This window comes from Natrix helvetica (genome assembly GCF_964273705.1).
Source record: "Natrix helvetica genome assembly, chromosome: 5".
In the NCBI taxonomy this organism is placed as follows: Eukaryota; Metazoa; Chordata; class Lepidosauria; order Squamata; family Natricidae; genus Natrix; species Natrix helvetica.
In genome coordinates, this window is record NC_138551.1 from 22,097,610 (window position 1) to 22,118,281 (window position 20,672).

General features: G+C 36.7%; 1 protein-coding gene across 1 annotated transcript in view; it reads left to right on the top strand.

Annotated features, from left to right (window-relative positions):
• Positions 1–1,190: 1,190 nt before the first annotated feature.
• Positions 1,191–20,672, top strand: part of BCHE (butyrylcholinesterase) — a 116,890-nt gene continuing 97,408 nt past the window's right edge. Inside the window, exon 1 of the mRNA XM_081955360.1 lies at positions 1,191–1,227. The gene's annotated coding sequence lies outside the window, so the exon portion shown is untranslated. The remainder of the gene's footprint in view (positions 1,228–20,672) is intronic.

The window sequence follows — 20,672 nt, forward strand, 5'->3', positions numbered from 1 at the left end:
GTTCCAATATATCAGGGGTTGCCACAAAGAAGAGGGAGTCAAACTATTTTCCAAGGCACCTGAGGGTAGAACAAGAAGCAATGGGTGGAAACTAATCAAGGAGAGAAGCAACTTAGAACTGAGGAGAAACTTCCTGACAGTTAGAACCATTAATCAGTGGAACAGCTTGACTCCAGAAGTTGTGAATGTCCCAACACTGGAAGGCTTTAAGAAGATGTTGGAAAGCCATTTGTCTGAAACGGTATAGGGTTTCCTGCCTAGGCAGGGGGTTGGACTAGAAGACCTCCAAGGTCCCTTCCAACTCTGCTATTGTATTAATATATTAAGGATTACCTGTACTCAAAGTGGTACTTTGAAACCTCATTCCAATCCATTTTAGAAAGTAATTTGTTTGTTGATGGGCCAAGACATATTCATCCACTTATTTAGTATTGCAGCATTGATTCTGCTGTGCCTAAAATTGAGTCCAACAACTTTTTACTTGTCAGAATTTTACAGATGAAATCAGGGTAGTATATTGACAGCTTTCTGATCTCCGAATCAAAAGAGAGATAGCAGTTCAATGGGATAAACATATTAAGTTGGTGATGGATTTCCACATTACTACAAGCACTGGGTATATCAGAACTGTTGTTTTGATATTTGCTAGGGTATTTTCCCCCTCATATTAATTAGTTTTGTGTTTATAGATTGAAATTTCTGTCGTGAAAAGTGCATAGGCACTTTGCTTTTGGCATGGCTGACAGATTTCCTGCATCTGGATCATGTTTTTATGGCTCTTATTTGCAAGGTCATAACCATTTGTCACTATCACGGTGATGAGTCATAGGCTAATTTTCCTTAAAAAGTCTTGATAGTTTGGAAGTGGTGAGACTGCAATGAGAATGTGTTCATTTGTGAGAGTCTATTCCATTCATGGGTATTCTGATGGATTTTTAGGAGGAGTGACTTTTTTTGTAACACTGAAGGCAGTAGTTGCTGCAGCAAATACTTCTGGATGCTCTATTGGTGTTCTATGCTCTATGGTGTTACAGAAAAGTGTTCTATGCTCTATTGGTGTTCTATGCTCTATTGGTGTTACAGGAAAGGATGCCAAAATATCAACATGGTCAGCTTCTGACCATGTTCTCACCACCAGCTTCTGACCATGTTCTCAAATTGTTGATTGTCATGGAGGATTTGCAGATCAAGGGCTTGTTGCAGACAAAAACACAACTCAAGAAAAAGGTGAGTAATGTAGTGATGAATAGAATAGAATTCTTTATTGGCCAAATATGATTGGACATACAAGGAATTTGTCTTTGGTGCATATGCTCTCAGTGTACATAAAAAGACAAATTTATCAGGAATCATAAAGTACAACAACTTAATCATAGTCATACGGTCAAATAAGCAATCAGGAAACAATCAATATAAATTGTAAGGATACAAACAACAGAGTTACAGTCCTGCGGTCATAAGTGGGAGGAAATGGGTGATGGGAATGATAAGAAGACTAATAGTAATAGTAATGCAGCCTTAGTGAATAGTTTGACAGTGGTGAGGGAATTATTTGTTTAACAGAGTGATTGCGTTTGGGGAAAAAATGTTCTTGTGTCTAGTTATCTTGGTGTGCAGTACTCTATAGCATCGTTTTAAGGGTAGGAGTTGAAACAATTTACATCCAGGATGCAAGGAGTGTGTAAATATTTTCACGGTCCTCTTTTTGACTTATGCAGTGTACAGGTTCTCCATGGAAGGCAGGTTGGCAGTAATTGTTTTTTCTGCAGTTCTAATCATCCTCTGAAGTCTGTTTCTCTCTTGTTGGGTTGCAGAACCAAACCAGACAGTTATAGAGGTGCAGATGATAGACTCAATAATTCCTCTGTAGAACTGTATCAGCAGCTCCTTCAGCTTCTTAAATTGGTGCAGAAAGAACATTCTTTGTTGTGCTTTTTTGATGATGTTTTTGATGTTAGGTGTCCATTTTAGATCTTGAGAAATGATAGAACCTAGAAATTTGAAGGTCTCTACTGTTGATACTGTGTTGTCTAGTATTGTAAGAGGTGGTAGTATGGGAGGGTTTCTCATAAAGTCTACCAACAGTTCTATGGTTTTGAGTGTTTTCAGTTCCAGATTGTTCTGGTCGCACCATGAGGCTAGTTCTTCAATCTCACTTCAGTATGTGGTTTCATCGTTGTCTTGAATGAGACCAATCACTGTTGTATCATCTGCAAACTTCAATAGTTTAACAGGGAATACATTTGGATGGTGCTAAACTGAAACTTGCTTGAGAAGGTTATCTATGATTCTTTTCTGCTTTTCTGTTTTGGATAATGACTTGGGAAACTGGAGAATTGGAGAAGAGCCTATCTTGTGACTGGCTTCTGCAATGTCATATTTATTGAAGGATCCTGAGACTGTAAACATATTACTTGTGCTTGATGTTGTCTCTGAGGTGGGGAGATAAGAGTCAATCATCATCTGTTTTCATGGTTTATTGAATTTATATCCTATTTTTGTCTTCATAATTGATAATGAATGTCAATGTGTCTGGACCTAGAACCTGTAAAATGTGACTCAGAAATATAAACCATTGATAACGAATGTCAATGTGTCTGGACCTAGAACCTGTAAAATGTGACTCAGAAATATAAACCACAGATACATTATCTTCCATCACGGTGATTGGTCGAAAAGTTGTTTACAGCAGCATTATTCACTTCACCTTTCTGTCCTTGAACCATATCTATACACAATTTCATATACTATCTTTAATTTTTCAAGCTTTTCATCCCAATCTTCTCATCCATCTATGTTTTTTTAATTTATCCACTCATTGCTCTTGATAAGTTTGTTTAACGATGTAATCCTCATATTTTCTGTCCCATGTCAAACATACACACAAGCACATTGAAAGGTGGTTACAAATTTTACTGACTGTTTTTTTAAAGTAAATAAACAATTAGAAAAAAATGTGAGTGCAAACAGAGAAAACAACAAAACATTTAGCAAATTCAGAATTCCAGTCTGAAACCCTGGGAACAAGAGAGGACAAGTGAAGTCCAAGAAACTTTGTAGAACATTCATCAATCAATCAATCCAGGACCAAAATCAAAGTCATGATGTTTCAAATTGGGAATCAAGACACATGGAGTCTGGGTTAATGAACAATTGTTGCCCCTGGGGTGGCTTAAATAGAAGCAACCTTGTTGCTCATTTGGAAGTTCTATTCTTGTAAGGAACCTCATAGAATGTCCTTTCTCTGCTCTATTCTCTTTGTGGTGAGCTTTTACCCTGGGAGATCATGACAGCTCAGACTTCTCATCTTCAGTGAGTGTCAACAATCTTCACTTTCACATTTCTATGAAACTTTCTGTGTTAGTCTATATATTTTATTATACACTTCTTTAAGTTAACAAATATGGAAAATAGTTCTTTTGCACATTCTGAAGACAAAATCTGATCTACACTCTATTGCCTGCATTCACCAGAAGGTATTAATTGTCACTTTTTGTATAGTTATATTTAATCAAAATTTTGCTAAAAACTAATGCACACTTAGCAAATTAATTCTGTTGTTTTTGCTTTCATTCTTGCTGTCTTCTGTTTCACATTTATGATAATATAACATATTTTAACTATTATAGTGAATGTTCTAATACACTTATAATAAATAGAAATACTTTCAGTAGAATATCAATCACTTCCAGATGGGATTTTCTTTCTTTTCATAATCTTTCTTCTACTTGGACACTTGTCACTGGGACTTAGGCTCTTTCTGCTAATGCTTCATAAATATTTGAGTCAGTTTTTGTTTGTTTATTTTTAAATATTCTCCTTTCCCTGTTCCAATTAAGAGTGACTTTACCTTTACTCGAACTGATCATTGAATAAGGAATGTAAAATGGAATCAACAAGGATGATTGTTAAAGTACTTCATGTTTTTATGCATCAACATTGTTTTATTCCTGATATCATTTTGGTGTAAAGACCACTTTCTGATTTTATATGGATTTCCTTATAAGAACTCTATGTTTCCCAATAATAATTTATATATTTTGACATAATATATTTAACCATTGACATAATGATTAAAATAATTTGTTGCTTCATACACAATTAATAATTACAGCATATAAGCTTAATGGTTTGTCTTATTTAACTGCTCATTATTGTACTATTAATATATTTGTCAGGTTTTTTTATATAATTCTGGACTGCTCATATTTTGAGACTGTAAACTTTACCATCAAAGATATGCAAAATAGTCTCATTACAAAAAAAATAACAAAGCACTTTGTTAATTCAAAGAATAAATGGCAGTGTGAGGTTGAATTCTTAATCTCTCTATCCTATGCTTCTCCTTCACGATAGATCACTCTGAAGCTACAATGAGATGTAGGCATATATTCATGGAGGAACTTGAGGATGATACAGATAATCTATCCCTTATTCTTTTCATTTTCTACAACATCTCGTCTAACATTTAAGTTGAGACAAAGTCACTCAGATGGCTTCTATTTCTATAATTTGCATGTATTTTCCTTTTCCTTTTTGTCTCCCGCTCTTCTCCTCTCCCCTCTCCCTTCCCCTTATTTCAGACATTTTCCAATCTTTCTCTAATGACAATTTTCAAATTGTTCTAAATCTTTTTTTTTTACTTAGTGCTGCTTTGTTGTTTATTTGCTCTGTCTGAAAATATTTTTTTTATTTATTGCCAGCTTTTTTAACAATTAAAATATCATCAATATAATCTTCCTTTCTTCCTACCTTTTGCCTTTGTGTGCCACATTTATCAACTGTCATCTTTTTCCTCACTGATTGATGGGTGTTTTGTATTAGTATATTAGAGGGTGTCATTGGACACACCGAGGAAAAATGGTGAGCTCTCACTGGAAAAAAAGAAAACTGGAAACATCGTGGAATCCTTAAACATTGCCACAAATAATGTACATGTTAACTTGAGAAGCTGTGAGCTACTTTCATTTAAATTTAGCATGCTGCCTTCCCTTATAAAGTGCCTGTAAACATTATCCAATTTTCATGACATCATTATTTTACAAAAGTTAAGAGCGGTTGGCAATGAGGAATCATGAATACAAAGAAACTTAATTCAAGATTGCTTGCACATTAAATTGGAGATCAAGTTGCACTGTAAGCTTGATCTCCAATGAAATGGTCTAACTGCCCACAACTTTTTCCCCACCTCAATGAAATATATAAAAAGTTATACTCATTGTTATACTTTCCCCCTCCCTTTTTATCTTAGATAAGGGGAGACTGGAGTTCTGCTTCTTGCAAATAATGCTTCATATTTGGGGATGAAATGGGTTGAATTGCTTCTCTTGCAAGCAGATTGAGTTACCTTCTAATGTGGGAATCCACCACAAAGTGGGTTGGGCAATCCCTGAATAGACATAGCATTTGCTATTATACTGACATGTATTAACTGTACATGGAACTTCATGTATGAAGAGTACAGAAATTTGATTTTGATGAAGCTATGCAGAGTTTATCGTAAGATGACAGGGAGTAAAGAATTTGTTATTATCTCAAAATGTCGAGATAATGTTCAAAAGTACCTCAGATACAAATCTTTATTTCACTGAACTATAGGAAGTGGGTGAAGATACAACAAAATATGTGATACAATCTGGTGCTGTGTTAAGAAGAGTTAAACAGCTGAGTAGCCTTGATTCCCTTGTAGGGAGGAAAAGGTTAAAGGGAGATCGTTCCTTAAACTTTGAAGTATTTATCTACAGTCATCCTGTACAAGGAACCCAAAGTGAGCTGATCAGACTGTTATGCTTACTGTTGTTCACCAGCAGACAGTAAACTTGCCAGACTCCTTCTCTTGATTTATACTGATATTGTTTCCTGATTGCTTATTTGTACCCTATGACTATCATTAAGTGCTGTATCTTATGATTCTTGACGAATGTGTCTTGTCTTTTTATGTACACTGAGAGCATATGCACCAAAGACAAATTCCTTGTGTGGCCAATCACACTTGGCCAATAAAGAATTCTATTCTATTCTATTCTATTCTATTCTATTCTATTCTATTCAGTGCCAGATTCCACCACAAAGCCACTTTAAAGTTTCTATTATTTATTTTAGGTAATGTTAATAAAAGCAGTTGTAAACCAACTGTGGGGTTGATTTCATGGTGTGATCTACTTATTGGATAGTGATCTACCTACATACATGTTGCTGGGCAATGTACTTATTTATGTATGGCAATGCTAAACAGTTTCTTTATCTAGCAGGAATACTTACATGTTCTCTAACATTTTTATTTTTTATTAGTTGTAATTATTAGGCACCTCTGAATTAATTCCCTAGATGATGTCTAATACATTAAATCTGTTTGTAATTAGTCAAGGGTGTTTAATCGGTGATAAATAATCAGGACTTTGAGATTTAATAGATAATAACAGCCCATAATGCAAGAGGTAAACCACTGAGTCTGTAAGTATGTTGCAGTTTTCCATTTGCTTTGAGAGCCTTCAAGTAAAGTTCAGAAAAAGTAAAAGGTCTGTAAACTCCAGAAAACTAACAGAGGGATAACAAAATGTCTTTCTTCACTATGAGGCTATTTTGTGGTTATTGCTTCATATTTGCTAATTTCATTTACATAATTCTGATAATTACTTAATACAAGAAAAAGAAATAATATACTCTTGCAAATTCCAGTGGAATCTGATCTGTTCCTTTCTTCTTGGATTAATGTTCAGGCTTAATATCGTCTAATTATGTGTATTTAGGGAGAATATAGTTTTTATAGTTTTTTTTAAGAAGAACTGCAGTTTGTATTTAAATTCAGATTAAAATATAATCATGAATTAATGTGAAATTGTCTTATGAGTGAACACATGTAAATGACTTCAGCATATGCATCTGTTCAACTGGCCCATGAAGAAGTCTAATGTATAGTGAGGTTGAGAACTTCTTTCTCCATTACATTATTTGTCCATTAAGTAGAAATATGTTGCATGAAAGAAACTCTGGTCCTAGTCACCTCACATATGAACTATTGCAATATGCTATACATAGAATCACCACTCTCATCATGAAAAAAAAAAGGAAAAGGAAAAAGCTGAGCTAGTTGCTGCCTCACCGTGGATGACTCTGCTTAACCTCACTGGTGCTCTCCCTCTCCAAGTGTAGTGACTTCCTCCCCAGGCCCCCATTCATTTCTCTCTCACACACACACAGCTGGATAAAACTATATAAAAATCTAGCCCAGCTTCACTGATTACAAGTTTGAAAAGGCAACGTGGCTCCACCTGCAATCAAACTACACTTGGGGAGGGAGAGCACAAGCGAGCACTGAGGAGACCACAGGAGGAGGCAGGAAGCCAGGCAAAGAGCCATGCTGTAGTACACACACTTTCCCCCAGCCTCTTTCTTTTGGAAGGCTCGGCTCGGCTCCCCTCCGGCTTCTCTGCCTCTCCTCTCACCCCAGCCTGCCAGCAGGAGGTGCTAGGTGGGCTTTATTGTGTTCCAGGCATTTCCCACCCAGACAGCAGGCTGCATTTGCAATGGTGGAGGTGTTTGGGAAAGGCAGCAGGGGAATGGGCGGGGGGGATGGCAGAGGAGCTGCTTTCAAGCCACTGGAAAAGATATCCAATCCAACTTTTGTGTGTGTGGGCGTTTGTTTGAGAGTGAGTGAGAAAGGGAAGGGGTAGGAGAGATAGTCCAATCCAACTTCTCTGTGTGTGTGTGTGTGTGTGTGTGTGTGTGTGTGTGTGTTTGAGAGAGGGGGAGGAAGGGAGAGAGAGAGGAAGGAGGGGAAGGAGAAGAAAAAGAAAAAGAAAGAAGGAGCAAAGGAGAAAAACAAATGCTGTCACTTTAAATTGGAACTGAGCATGCCTGGCTGTGGAATTCTGGGAGTTGAAGTCCACAAGTCTAAAAATATTTGAAACCCAGCACTGTGTCAGTGCCTCACCAGTCATAAACCTCACCGCACGTCACTGCTTTCCTCATCCTATTTTCGCAATAATAACATCACTGAAAAGAGAGTTCTTCTTGGCTTAATTGTCATCTCCCCCTATGTGTCGTTGTTAGTTTATACTTTTAGTTTATATTTCTCCTTTTTGCCCTTCGGCCTATTTTATTGCTTTTTTATGTTCCCGACTCTTTAGTCTCTCTGAAGGAGTTTGGATGCTTCCTTAGGCTTTTGACTTAAAAATTGACATGCCAGTACCTTTCTAGACTTTCTTGTGTTTTATTTTACTGCAGTTCTCAACAAAGGAATATCATGGTGCTTTAATCATTACAATTTCAGGATCCCTTCGAGATTACCGTAAAGGGAAAGCACAGTTTTCCCTTTCTTGAATTCAAAGGAAAGCAGGGACATAGCAAACCTCACCCAAAATAGGCCTTGATGCAAAAGATACAGACTCTTTAAGACCTAAGAACTTTCTAGAAGGCATATAGATCTGTTGCTAGCTATTCGGTAGAAGATCTAGTTGCAAGGGAGCAATGTTGGATTTAAAGTTTTAAAAGTTGTGTTTAGGCTGGAGCAATTGCTTCAGAATGAGAAGAACTGCACTGGGATTTGTGACATCTCTGAACTAATTTCAGGCTTCCTCTTAAAAAAACCCAACAGAATAGCTTCTGTAATTTGATGGATCATTGAATACAGTGAAGAACCTGGAGCCTAATGAAAAGAATCATGGTTAGCTCTTCTCCAATTACCAAGGGTAAAATTATAGGAGAATAAAATAATTCCTTCCCACTACGTTATCATCATCATCATCAGATTTATATTCCACCTTTTATTTTGTGTATAATAATTCGACCACCCATTTGTCTCACAATAACAACCCCGTAAGGCTCATTGGGTTGGGGTATGGGATTGGTCCAAGGTCATCTATCTGGTTTTCATGCAGAAGACTAGAAATCATAGCGTTCTTGCTTCTACTGCAGCATTGACCACCTTCCCAGTTGGAGTAAAGCCAATAAATACATTACCACAATTTGGGGACAGGCTTTAACATCTTTTGAGATTCCCAGGAATTTTTACTTGTTGAATTGATCTCTTGGTTTTTCATTTACTGTCTTTTTTCAGTTATCTTCATATACTATCACACAATGTCTTTTTAATCCATCAATATGAAATAACAATTTTAATGTAGCATAATGAACCTATTAGTAATTCAAATGTCATGGCTACAATATTAGTATTGTTGAAAGAAACTGAGCTAACCTCACTGAACCTTCCTCCCTTAATCAACTCATTTTGTTACCTTTTAAGTACCAGCCATTCAATGTAATTCAAGATTAATTGATATAAAAATGTTGTGTGCTTTTTAATCCTTTCCTCAAGTTCCAGAGTCCTTCCTAGAAAATATTTTATACAACAAATAACAAACAAAAGCTTTTCAACATGTTGATTTTAGTATCCATATATTATTAGAAATCTGTATCCATATATTATTAGAAATCTGTATACAGAACAAACAGTGCACAGTCCACATGTGCCTTGCTGCTTAACTCTGACAGGAAACAGGAAACTTTTATACAGAGAAAAGGACATAAAGAGTACACCATAGATACAATTACAAATCTATAAACACTGCCATCTACTGGTTAGTAATTGTTGCACTAAATACATGAATAATGTTATACATACACACACACACACACACACACACACACGTGTGTGTGTGTGTGTGTGTGTGTTTGTTTGTTTGTTGGTTGGTTCTGGAATCTGAGAAAAAGGGACATTCTTTCAAGTTCCATCTTTACCATGAAATTTTCCAATTCTCTATTCCCCTTCTGAACTGCCTTAACCTCCTCCCTCAGCCCAACCGCACCCTCCTCCAGCACACCAATTTTTTGTTTATTTTCTATTGTTTGCTGCTGTACATCTCTGAGCTGTTCTTTAAAATTTGCCACCTCTTTTTTCAATTCATTTTGTCCCTTCATAAGAGCCTGGAACATTTGGGTAACAGATAAGTCCTTTGAACTCTGTCCAGTCCCTTCTTGTTGTAAAAATGATGAGTTTTTTGTCTGTTGAGTCGTTGGGCTGGATGTAGAGGAAGTAGGCACCGAGGCTGCCTTGCCAGGAGGTGGTTTTCTGGGCCCCATTTGTTAAGTTCAGAGATGACTGTAAGTCTTATAGAACAGAAATGGCGTCTGTGGAATGCGCAGCTGGGTGAGACTGTGGAGGCAGACAAGCCCAGAAGTGAAAGTTAATCCTCAATTACAGTTCCAAGGCAAAAGAAGAAAATCAAATAATCCAAATCCAGAAAGACCACATAGCAGGAGGAGCTCCAGGAGACCTTCGGGGGTAGTAATATAAAGCCAGAAATTTCTTCAAAGGTAGTTTCAAAAGGCAAGTTTCTTTTATAAGAGTGAAGAAGAAGATGGAAGCAAGCCATCTTGGCTCCCCCTTTCACAGGGAACCAGGGAGCAAACCATCAAAAGTTTCCATAAAGTTTTTAAAACAACTCAGCAATCACCTCTTGCAATTATGATGTAAATCTTTCTCACATAATTAGTACAAGTGACTAATTCAACTTTTTACTCTCTCTCTCCATTCTGAGATTGAAAGATAGTCCAAATGCCACTTTACCCGAGGGGGGGGGGGTGAAAGAAAAAAACCCCTCCAATCTTCCAACTTCAAATAGATTGAATCCACAACTTATGAATAGCTGCTGCTCATCAAGTAAATGATGTTAAAAGAGATTGGAGCAAACTTCTCACCTCCAGCACTTCTGCCGCAACTTCTAATTGATTATTTCCTTCCGGAATCCATTCGGCGAAGGCGCAGGCAACTGACAGCTGCGCTATGCACCCCCTTCACTCCCCGGCTCATGAGGCGAGGCTGGAAACTCCCCAAAAGCTGCCGCCGATTCCGGGGGCTCCAGCAAGCCACCCTACAGCAGGTGGTCCCTCCAAGACCGCCTGTGCTCCTAAAAGGAGCCCACCGGGGAAGCGTCCGTCGCCTTCGGGAACTGGAAGCGATCTTTGCCATTTTCACCATTTCTGATAAAAGGCAGTCAAAGTCAATATATATTCTACATATATTTCTTGTGAAACTTACTGTTCAACTTTATTAAAAATGAAGCATACAAGTTTCTATTGTGTTTTGACCCATTGAAAAGAAAACTAAAATGAATTTATCAAACGCTCCAAGGTAACGATATATAATATATTATAGTGGGACTTGTTAAGTGTTGGGTTAAAGAAATAAAGTGTACCTCTTTAGTAATTGCAAAACTCTAGGTCATAAAATGAAGCCCATTCAAGATCTGCCTCAGTCTCTATAAAATATTAATTTTCCAATTTTACCAAATAAATTAAAATTGACATTATGCTTAGGGATTTGAGTAAAGCACTGTAAAGTCAAGGTCTATGACGTTTATGTAGATGACAATTTTGAAACAGATATTGTTCAATTTTCATATTTTTTCAAATAGCAAAAGAACAGAACATTCCCTGCAGAAAATACATTTAGTTATTCATAGCACTTTGAAAATGCATGATTTGCTGGCCTAAGATGGTGAGAAAAATGTTATAGAAACCCGACTCAAATTTGTTCCTATTGAGAGACATCAAATAAATTTGATTATAGCAAAATCAGTGGTACTAAACAGTGTAGAATAGCATTTTCTTAATCTTTGACTAAAATTTTATTCCAAAATATTGCCCAACGTTTTAGCAACTGTGAATTTCTCAAACTTATATTCTCTTTACATAGTGTTGGAGATTGACTTCTTAGCTCCTTCAAAGTCTATGATTCTATAAAACAAATACCACAATAAAACAGCAATACTTTGTTTAAAGAAGAAATTATATCAAGGTAAAGTATGTTTTAAAAGTGTAAAGGGGAGATATACCTCAGAAATCATGACTTTCTGACTTTCATGACTAATCAAGCATTTGTTTAAAACTACATATATTAGGGATATTTTATATAGAAATTAAAAAGGGATGCAGTGGCTCAGTAGCTAAGATGCTGAACTTGTCAATCAGAAAGGTCAGCAGTTCAGCAGTTCGAATCCCTGGTGCCACGTAACGGAGTGAGCTCACGTTTCTTGTCTCAGTTTCTGCCAATCTAGCAGTTTGAAAGCACGTAAAAATGCAAGTAGAAAAATAGGGACCACCTTTGGTGGGAAGGTAACAGCGTTCCCTGTGGCTTTGGCATTTAGTCATGGTGGCCACATGACCATGTAGACATCTTCGGACAGTGCTGGCTCTTCAGCTTTGAAATGGAGATGAGCTCTGCACCTACAGTCAGGAACGACTAGCATATATGTGTGAAGGGAACCTTTACCTTTATATAGAAATTATATCTGTCTGTCTGTCTGTCTGTCTGTCTGTCTGTCTGTCTGTCTGTCTGTATGTATGTATGTATGTATGTATGTATGTATGTATGTGTGTCTGTCTAATTTCAGATGGGAAGGGGAAGATCTTGAAAACAATGTGTAAAAATTAAATCAACTAAGGCAGGGGTCCCCAAACTCCAGTCTGTGGACTGGAACCAGGCCCTGAGCCACACAACCAAGTAAATCCCCATCTTCAGGATGCATGCAGCATGTGAAATCAACTCCACAGAAAAACCTCTATCCGTGGACCCAGTCCCTGGTGCCCAAAAGGTTGGGAACTGGTGAACTAAGGTTTTGTCTAACCTCCTGAAGCCAATGAGCTTTGCCCTGGTGAACAGTGTAGAAGATGGAGTCAAAGCTCTTCTTGCCCAGCTATCAGCTCTGTGTCAACAAGAGAGAATAAATTGAAGGACCTGAAGGGGCTGGGATGACACTATTTTTGTTCTGATGAGTTCCTGGACTTGTCCCTTCAATTTTCTTCACAACATTTTCATTGCTTCCTTCCTACAGTTAAGAGACAATAACTTGCCCAAAGTCACACTGCTGGCTTTATGCCTAAAATGGGACTATGATTCACACTTTCCTTATTTCTAGCCTGATTCTATAACCACTATACCCAATTGGCTCTTGGATCATATTAAATCTGCTTAAGTTACTGAATGACCTGTATAAGAAACTTAGAAAGAAAACATATATATATATATATATATATGTTGTATTTGTACTGATAAATAAATAAAGGGAGACTAGTATAGATCCCAGTAAGGGTATGGCTAGCTGATGAGAGCTAATTAGCTCGAAATGGATCTATACTAGTCTCCCTTTATTTATTTATCAGTACAAATACAACACAAATATAAAAGGCAACATTAAAAATAAAAATATGGTTTTCTGCCTGCATGGTCTTCTGTGATGAAGCCGAAGGACAGAAAGAGGGAGTAGTGACCTTCCTCCCATATTTAGGCATACCAGGGGTTGTAACACTAATACATACCTATTTCCCTGGCTCAACTGATAAGGAAGTGAGCCCGTGGCTTAGTGGCTAACACTCCTGCCTAAGATATATACAGCCCGGGTTCAAATCCCAGTAAGGGTATGGCTAGCTGATGAGAGCTAATTAGCTCGAAATGGATCTATATTAGTCTCCCTTTATTTATTTATCAGTACAAATACAACACAAATATAAAAGGCAACATTAAAAATAAAAATATGGTTTTCTGCCTGCATGGTCTTCTGTGATGAAGCCGAAGGACAGAAAGAGGGAGTAGTGACCTTCCTCCCATATTTAGGCATACCAGGGGTTGTAACACTAATGTGTATATATATATATATAGGCATACCATATATATATTCACGGGTGTAGGTATGCTGGTTTTGTTGTATTCGGGTCTTTTCTCCTACACGGGAAAAGACCCGAATACAACAAAACCAGCATATATATATATATATATATATATATATATATATATATATATATATATATGTATGTATGTATGTATGTATGTATGTATGTATGTATGTATGTATGTATGTATGTATGTATGTATGTATGTATGTATGTATGATGTAGGGAATCTATTTTAACTTTTGTTTTAATTTTACAATTATTTGATCATAAGGAAGGAATGCAATCAACCTTATTGGGACTCCATAAGTACCCATAGCCATTGTATTTAATATTATATGTTATTCATAGAATATGTGATCCATTCATTTTGGGCTGTTAATTAACACATTCATAATAATTTTATTAGAAACAGGTCCTGAAGTAAAACGTACTGCCTTACTAGCCCAGAACACATATTTTTAGGGTTATATTTCTGTACAATTTAATTGTGATCCATTCAGATGACATCCTTGTAATATTCCCTAACAATTCAAGCAAGTTCGTTAAGAATTACTTTGTTTCATTTTTGGATTTTTTTTTCAGTCATCCAATTAATTAGTTATCATTTCTATGTCTAAATTATTTAGAACTCTGGTTCTTGGGCCAGTTTCTTATAATCAAGTTTCTTATTTCTTCTATGTCTAGTCAACTGTTTAATATACCAATTGTCTAACTAATTTCTAATATACTAACACCACCCATGCTCAATCAGGAAACCCTAACCATTTCAGACAAAGGATATTCATAGTCTTAAAAGCCAGTGATGGACCACTCACAACTACTGAAGGCAAGATATTCCACTGATTAATTGTTCTGTTAGGAAATTTCTCCTTATTTCTCTCCTTGATTGGTTTCCATCCATTGCTATTTGTCCTGTCTTCAGGTGATTTGAAGAATAAGTTGAACCCCCCCCCCTCTTCTTTGTGGCAGCCCCTCAAATATTGAAACACTGCTACCATGTAATCCCTAGTCTTTCTTTTCATTAAACTAGATATACCCAAATTCAGTAAATATTCTTCATATGTTTTAGCGTCCTGTCCCCTAATCATCTTTATTTCTCTTCTCTGCACTCTCTCTAGAGTTTCAATGTCTTTTTTTACATCGTGGAAACCAAACTTTGATGCAATATTATAATGCTCTTGCCAAGGTATTATAAAGTGTTATTAATACTTCATGTGATCTTGATTCTATCTTTTCATTAATGCAGCCTAGAATGGTGGGGTTTGCTTGTTTGTTTGTTTTTTTGGCAGCTGCAGCACATTGTTCAATCATATGTAAGTGATTGTCCACTAGAACTCAGTGATCCCTCTTGGAAATACTGCCATTGGGTACTATGTACTATCTATGTACTGGTAGTATGGTAGTTGCCTCTTGAAAAAGCACCTTTGTGACAACCATGACATGGATGACTTCGAATCTCCATAGACATTTATCCATTCGATCGAGAAAGCTCAAGTAAGTTAAATCTAAAATTAATTCCTCCAGATATATCAGTTACCAAACTTGTCTTTTCTTTTTAAGATATTCACTCCCCCAAAATAGGATACTTTTTAGGTTGCTATATAATCTCTTCCTACAAGGTTCTCAATTCCATTTGGATGCAGGCTTGAATTAGGCTGTATGTCCTTTATTATTCTCTCTTATATTCTCAAATGGCCTATTTCATTTCTATTTCAGTAAGTATGTCTCCTATGATATCTTTAGTTACAGTAATTTTTATTATCCACTCTGGTGGACCAATTTTCACTATATAATTTATCTTCCATTTCTTGTCTTCGCATTCCCTGGTTGATCTATGACTTACATTTCTGGTTTCCATATATCAATAATCTTAAAACTTGTGATTTTAGAATTTTCTATCCAGGTTGAAAAGCAATTGCCTTAAACTCTACACTTCTATAGTAAGGAAAGTCCGTTTCTGTATTTGAAGTTGAGGAGTTATTATGTTAGTGAAGAGAACAATTGCTGTTGGTATAGCATTGATAAATGGAGATTGTAGTAGTCATCCCTCATATTCTAAAAATAGGATCCATTGCATTGATTTATATGTACTTGAAGCCCACATATTTCTTTGCATATATGGTCATATAAACATGGACAAATATATATAGGCACATAGAAACACAATCCTAGACTTACACACATGTATTTTAGGACAAATATCCATTGAAGAATTACAAAACATATTAGGCCAATCTGTAAATTAAATAGAATTAAATGCACAAATACTTATTCCTGGAATTATAGAATCATATCATAATTTTAATCACCAATGAGTATGTTTATTACATTCAAAAATATTGATTGGAACAAAGTCATAGATTCATAATACAAACCAGATGATTAGTAGTATATTTGTTATTTAGAAACAGGTTAGTTAATTCAAATATAGGGTAGCTGATTCAAATAGTTAAGGACAACATAAAATTAACTTTACTTTCATACAGCATGTTTCCCATCTGCAAGCATGAACTTCAAAATTTAGGTATTATTATGTAGAGTGGAAACTTTTCATAAGGTAGAAGTTTTTCTCTCAAATTTGGAGGATGTTTAGGAGTCTTGGACCAATGCCAGGTCCAAAATTCTGGAAAAACAAATCTCATTAGGGTAAATTTTAACAAGGATTCATAAAGAGGTCCCAAAGTTTTTTTTTTCCCAAAAGGCCACTGGGCTTGCTTGTTTTTTTAAAAAATCCTTTGCTTCTCATCCAAAAGGCTTCTTCAATTCAGAAAAAAATAAAATTTAAATTAATATGTTAGATATTTAATTATTAGGTAGCCACTTGGATTCAGGTTGCAACTCTAACAGACATAGAAAAGGATTGATTAAATCTGTTGCTATGAAAAGTGCTCGCCATTTCTACTATGGCAGGCACTACTTTTGGGTCCCAATTGGAGATACACTATTGTGTACCTCAGTAGTGGGCTCTGGATCCCGTTGCAGCTGGCACGCTGAGATGGGGCTGGGCATCCTCAGTGGGCACACGCACTGCGCACGCATGCACACGCCACTGCCCAGCAACACTCAGCTGCTCGGCAGAGGTCGCACAGGCGCCGCACGCTGTGTAGGTGTGAACAATTGGCCCATTTGCCTCAAAAAATGGTAAGGAAGGCCAATGGTGGGTGGGCCAAATGGCCCACTGTTCTGGTATGCTAACCACTGCTCCCAGCTACCACCAAAATGCCCATACCACCCAGAACCCACCACTGGTATACCTGCATTTCCACAGTCAATTATTTTTCCAGAATGTCTATTTTTTTCAAAACTCTCACTAATGTGTTGTTTAACATCAACTGTTTCCATAATATATTAACAGTGGCTTGTGAAATTATAGGTGATTGTATAATTCCCAAAACCAGCCAATGCTTAACAGTATCTCATAAAAAATATATGGTATTCTTCTCTGGGAAGATCAAAATAGTTGGTAAATATAAAGGTCAAGAGAAGAGGGAAGGATAGTACAACTTCTTTAGAACTTCCTTCAATGTCTGGTTCATATATTCAACCTGACAGAATTCCATGGCCTTTATGAAATATGTAATTGTCTATGAATTTGTAATTAATCTAACTATGTTGATAACAACATGTTAGATTTTGTTACATAAATGTTTTACCATTTAATAAGCTGTACCACAGTTTACACCAGGAATGAAGGATACAGTACATAATAGTGTACTACTTTGAACCTTCTCTTCTTAAAACCTGAATGTTATAACCAATAACACTTTGCTAGGGACATTTTATAAAAGTTCTCAAAATACTTTATATAATAATTCATTATATTTTATATAAATGTAATTGATTGATAAGGCACCATTAAATCAATGTCAACTCTTAGCAACTACATAGATTTTTTTTCAGGACAATCTGTCCTCTTCAGATCTTCCAACAGTACAATGATTGCCACTATAATTCAATCCCTCACCTTGATTGATTACCTCAGGTTATTCCTCTTCTCTCTTTTTTTTCTATATTTCCAAGCTTCACTTCTTCAGAGAGCTACATCTTCACACCCAAAGTATGATAATTTTGTATAAATGTGCAGTAGAGGCAATAATCTAAGGCTGTATTAATGAGTACAAGCATGTGATTTATAAATGTGTTCTATAATTCAGCCTGAGTTCTATTTCAACTCACCAAATTCCACTATGTTGTTTTTCTTACCCTAGGTCAGGCGTGTCAAACTCAAGGCCTGAAGGCTTGGAATGGCCCATGGGGCGCTTAGATCTGGCCCACAGGGCCTTCCTGGAAACAGTGAAGGACTGGCCCTTAGTGCCTCCCCCAATGAAAATGGAGCTTGGGAGGGTTGAGCTCCATTTTCACTGGCAAAGGGTTGCAGGATATCATCACAGATGAAAATTGAGCTTGCAAAAGCAATGGGTGGCCCTCCCAAGCTTAGTTTTCTCTGGCAGAGGTTAGCTCCCAATCATATGATAAAAAAGCCTTTAGAGTATCAGGATTGCTTTTCTATCCCTTTCCTCTTCAGCTAGTCTGGTCTGGCTATAGTGATGTAGTGATGCGTAACAGAGGCTAAATTTAACACAGGATGAATCAATAGCTAAGCATAAGTAAATCACATAGTGTTCCTACCTTTACCTACCCTTGCCAACCAGGATACTTTCTGATTTACAATATCAAGTCATGGATAAATGTATTATAGCCCGTTTCATCTTCTAAATCAATGTTTCTCAACCATAGCAACTTTAAGATGTGAGGGTTTCAACTCCCAGATTTCCCTAACCAGCATGTAAATGGTAACATTAAACAGCAAGGCACTTTCCACTTTTCTTTAAAATTGAAAGTTTATCTTATAAATGTTTAATGTATACTCAGATTGGTTCTGCTTGGATTGCTGACAATGCCAATACTCAGGAAGGAAAAGAGGTGGATATTGTGGAGATATATATGGATTTTACAGTCTTCAATTGCACAACTTCTTCCCCAGTTTTTTTTTTAACTGCAAACAGTAAAAGTGTTCCCCACTTGTTAACACAGAGTATAACAATCACAATAATGAAAGAACTGCCAGAGGAACCAAGACCATTCTGCTACAATGTCCTACTCTCCAGCTATTCACTATACAGTATCAAAGTTGATCCCTTTTCCAGGTCTCCATTATTACTTTATGGATTCTACTGGATTTTGGTGGTTCCAGTAAAATGTCATACTTTTGTAGTCAAAGGTAGTACAGACCCAAGTCTGATCTCTTAACTTGACCTCTTCATGTGCTTCCTAGGTGCTTTCACACCTTTAATAATTTTATAAAATCTTTCAGTACTTTGAAAACTTGTGCTTTCTATCAAAGATTATGTATAACATAATAATAAAGCAAAGGCAGAGTTACAACAACAGCAGTTTCTCTACCTACCCCCCAGCTCAGTCACAAACATATCTAACTTAATGAAAATCGACCCCACCACCATTCCTCTGTAATCTTTTCCCTCTTTCTACCAAGCACTGATTTGTCAGGCAAACTGTTGCACAGGGTAACTAAGCAGCAATAGACGGTCCAATCTAGTCACACTCAAGGGGCTGAGGAAAGCCCCTGTGTTCAATGAACAATGTAGGAACTCAATCAAGGGAAGTAGAAAACAATCCAAGAAACACACTGGAGTCCACAAGACTCGGGAAGCTGGCAGGGAGCCACTAAAGAACCAACTGCCCAATCCTCAGTATTTCAGGCTGAAAAGAGCACATGTCTTTTCTGCAACCTTTTATTTATTTATTTTCCCAATTTAAATTCTGAAGGTATTTCTGATTTTCTGCTGGGGCGTCTGTCTGAAGGCTGCAATCATACCATGTTCCATGAAGTTTGTTCTCTGTTATAAAATTAGGGCACCATCACTGGAGTACTCACTGGAGTACCTGTCAATTCTGAAAGCTTTATTTAATGTCAACAACTCATATTTAATATTTCAATCTTCAGTTCTATGTATTTTACTAGAAGGAATTGTTTGAGAATCTTCTATCCCTTCATATCTTGGTTTGGATGCTCTTGCGCAATCATATGTCAAAGTCTCAGATTTCACAACTTTCACAACCCTTTGGGGTACCATACCATTAGTTTACTCTATAATAATCTAATTGATTAGATAATATCTTTATGACCAGGTATTTTGTGCCAATTTCGTCAATGTCATTTTTAAATAATATTTGTTTTTTTTTAAAAATTAATATAGTAATTCCTTTTTCAATTAGACAGTGTCATCCAGGTACAAATATGTTTGTAAAATAGTGATCAAAATGTACAACTGTATTCATTACATTAACATCAATTCTATAATATTAAAATAATAATATTAAACATAATAATCATAATATTTGCTTCTCTCTCTTAACATATCTTCTTTATTTCATTAATCTTTTTCTTTTGTTTCCCTGTTTCTAATAAAATAAGTCCCATGTCAAGAAATATTCAGTTTGTTCTTTTTTCTTAATTGCTAATGTTAGTCCAATCATTTCTGCACATTCCAATATTTTTCTGATCACATTTTCATCTGTGGGCAATCGCTTCACTTTTCCAATTTTGTGCAAGTATGATTCTAGCTGCAGTTAATATATGAATAATTAGATATGTGTTGAGTACTGAGGAGCCTGGCCAGCAGAGGGCGTTCGGAGGAAGCCCTCTGATTGGCCAAGGCGCGCGCTCCAGCCGGCGGGAGAATTTAAGGTTTCCTATTGGTTCCACCGGCTGACAGCTGTAAGTATAAATAGCTGTCAGCCGGATCGCGTTTTGTCCGTTGTCAGTTAGCCTGTTCCTAATAAACTACGTTGAACTGACCACTGCCTCAGTCTCCTCACTACGGATTCAACACTGGCGACGAGGACGGGCGACACGGACCCCTTCATCGTGCCACCAATGGCTACCTCTGCCGCTTTTTCGCCTTTCAGGCCAGAGGCTGAGGCTTGGGAAGCGTTTCTAGAGAGATTCGACTGCTTCCTCATAGCCCATGACCTCATAA